This window comes from Leptonychotes weddellii, chromosome 1, assembly GCF_054177405.1.
Source record: "Leptonychotes weddellii isolate Sample4059 chromosome 1, ASM5417740v2, whole genome shotgun sequence".
Classification (NCBI taxonomy): domain Eukaryota; kingdom Metazoa; phylum Chordata; class Mammalia; order Carnivora; family Phocidae; genus Leptonychotes; species Leptonychotes weddellii.
In genome coordinates, this window is record NC_138369.1 from 188,667,220 (window position 1) to 188,670,863 (window position 3,644).

The window sequence follows — 3,644 nt, forward strand, 5'->3', positions numbered from 1 at the left end:
GACAATTTTAGTCCTCAAACAGTCTCGATTCGGTATTTAAAATGTCCAATCTAGTTTAGCAGTTCCAAACCCCAAACTGTATTCAGAACTTAAGGGTCTTCCCACCTCTGACTAGGAATGCCTTAAACTGGGAAGCCCTGGGGAAGGTGGTGAGATTTAGCCAACGTTTCCTGTTTCCCACACTGTTCTTCTGTTGCCTTCTCCAGCCCACCTCCCTGGCCCCTCCAGGGTTAGAGCTGAGACGGGGGGGTGGGAGGAGGGGAAGGGCAGGAAGGTCACCCACTGGTGTGGTTGAGATATGTCTTGGTGCTCCCTGTGCTTTGCCTATGGTCCTCATTGACCCCGTCTCTTGTGGGGTTTCTCAGACTTCCCACTGGGAACACCCATATGCTAGTCCTGGGATGTGGGCTCACTCATGCACCTCCCTCAGCGTCTGCATCCTATGGTACCCCTCCTCCCTCCTCTGCTGACCTCTTCTCACCCCTGGCCAGGGGCATTCTTGGGGGGTGTCATTTGAAAAGATGCTGCAACTAACTCCTAGCACCCTGACCCTGTCTCTTGGGTCCTCATCATCGTAGTAACACCTGTGACTCTGTCCCATGCTGGTGGGATGACAAATACCCCTGCTTTCTCATTCCTCAGGTGGGCAGTTGAAGTGAGCTCCTCACCATCTCCCTGAGGATCCCCAGCAGGCACTTGCAAAAGTGAGCTGTTCAGACCGCCCGCCCCTCTGCCCTTTTATTGGCGGTCTTCCTCCCCTTCCTGCACAAACTCCCTACAATCGCCTCTCGTACAACAACACTTGCCCTCACCTCTGTGTCTCTGGGTACACTCTGGGGGAGGCTTAACCGAAGAGGAGACACATTGACACCCCTCTTTGGTGGAAGCGTGATCACCTCCCACAGTGGCCACCATTGTTCCGATGCCAGAGCGTCCCACCCACACACCTCCCAGCTCCCAGACACCAGGCTCCGCAGGCCAGGGGACAAGTGATAAGATCTCTGAGAGGTCCCCTTGGGGCTCTCCTTCAGACTCGGAAGCTATAGGACAGCACAGTCTCCCACCCCTTCCTCAGGGGGTGCAGGATAGGGAAAATGCCATGGTATCGCAAAGCCTCCCCCCACCCAAAAAGTTCTTGGGAGCAGAGTTTTGTGTTAAGTGTGCAATCATCTGTCTATGAGACAGAGAGAGGGAGAGAGAAAGAGAGAGAGGTTATAAGGAATCGGCTCATGTGATTATGGAGGCTGGCCAGTCCCAAATCGGCGGAGCTGGGGTCCCGGTTGGAGTCAGAAGGCTGGAAGCTGTTGTAGAACCAGAGGGGCCCATGTTTCAGTGCAAGGGCAGCCTGGAGAAGGTCAGCCTTCCTTCTATCCAGGCTCTCAGTCACTTGGCCGGGGCCCACCCCCACTGAGGAGGGTACTCTGCTTTGTTCAAGGTTGGGGTCCTCCTGAAACGTCCTTGCAGACTCACCCAGAACGTGTGTCCACATATCTGGGCACCCTGTGGCCCAGTTAAGCTGCCACGTAAAATCAACCATCACAACCACCAAATTTTAAAAAAACCAGGAAATTCTGGGATCATTGGCAATGATTAAAACCCAGGTCAAACTTTTACAAAGGATTCTGATGAGGAGGAGGGACCAGCTACTGGGTCTGAGCATGGCCACCTGCTGCCATAATTTGAGGATACGTGGCTTTAGTTTCCTAGCGTGGCCATCACAAATTACTGCAAACTGGGTGCCTTAAAATAACAGATATGCATTTTCTTGCAATTCAGGCCAGGAGTCCAAAATCAATGTGACAGCCAGGCCATGTTTCCCCTGAAGGCTCTAGAGGAGGGCCCGTCCTTGCTTTTCCTAGCTTGTGGGGTGGACACAGTCTCTGAAATTCCCTGGCTTATAGGCACATTGCTTCAATCACATGACAGTCTCCCTGTGCCTCCTCCCCCCGCTCCATGTCTGTATCCAATTTGCTTCTTCTTACAAGGACACTAGTCACTGGAGTTAAGGCTCACCCTAACCCGGGGTGACCTCATCTTGACTTGATTGCCTCTGCAAAGATCTTGTTTCCAAGTAAGAACTGGGGGATTAGGAGTTCAACTCTTTTGGGGAGATCAGTACTACCTACTACATACATTGACAGGCAGTTTCTCCCTGAGATTAGGATTTGCTGCTGGAGGAGGTGGGCAAGCCGCAGGGGAAGGTGTGGGTGGCCGTGTGGTTTGAAGCCACAGATTGGGGCATCACCAAGTCGGACTGTTTGGAAAAGGTCTGGAGCCTCGCCCTCCTGGGCACTGTTTCTGTCATAGTATGCGTGATTGTATGTAAGTGATGTCCTAGCAGACCCTTAGGATAATTTTTTTTTTAGGATTTTATTTATTTATTAGAGAGAGAGTGAGCATGAGCAAGGTGAAGGGCAGACGGAGAAGCAGACTCCCCGCTGAGCAGGGAGCCCGACTCGGGGCTTGGTCCAGGATCCTGGGATCATGACTTGAGCCGAAGGCAGCTGCTTGACCGACTGAGCCATCCAGGCACCCTCCTTACACATCATTTTTATCTCTGTCTGGGTCACAGCTTTCCCCAGTTGCAGCCCTGAATGAAATAGCCCCCAACGTGTGATCCCAACATCCTTGCCTGCACACTGGCCGATTTTAAAACAGTTTCACTGGCAGATCTGGGGCTGTTCAAAGGGGCTCATTTAAAGAGTTGATAAGGGGCGCCTGGGTGGCTCAGTTGGTTAGGTGTCTGCCTTTGGCTTGGGTCATGATCCCAGGGTCCTGGGATGGAGCCCTGTCTTGGGCTCCCTGCTCAGCGGGGAGCCTGCTTCTCTCTCTGCCCTTTCCCCTGCTTGTGCATGCTCTCTCTCTGACAAATAAGTAAAACCTTTTAAAAAATAAAGAGTTGATAAGAATTCTCCAAAATAGTAATAGTGATTTTCTGAGTAGTTGGTGCACTAAGGAACAAAGTTTGTGTTCAGTTTGTCACTGATTAGCTCTGTCTTAACTTGGACTCCATCCTTTTGTGTCAACCCACCTTCAGGAGATGTGGTGTTGTCTCATAGGCCCTGTTCACTGTGCTCACGACATTTCATGTCCCTTCATAGCTGTCGTGAACAAGCATATGCTGGAAAAATAACGAGGTGCTATGAGCCATGAATACAAAGTTTGCCTCTTTGGTGCAAATATGTTCAGAGGTATCTGTGATCTTGGGTGACTAAGTAAGGAATAAGACTTGGTTAGTTCGCCTTCATCAAGTTCCTTCTTGTCTGAATTCACTTTGGAAACATTCCCTTTAGGATAAGTACCAGATTTTAAAAATTTATTGTCTAAAGGTAAATGTGTCAGAAGGTTTTCAATAATTCAAAATACGGGCTTATGATGGAATCAGGTCTGGAAACTCCACAAGCCCTGTGGGACAGAGTCTGCAGATCTGCCGAGCTGATCACAGGTGCCGGGGATAAAGAGAACGGGGTGACCAAACTTACCCTTAGTGCTTCTGCTGGGACGTGAGCGTGGAGTTGATCATCTGTGATACCTCCTAACAGGTATGAAAGCAGGATGACCCTTGAAGGTATGACCTTTGTGAAAGAAGTGTTGTTCCCATGAATATGATCTTCTTACCCGAATGTGAAAACTGCTCTCTTCTA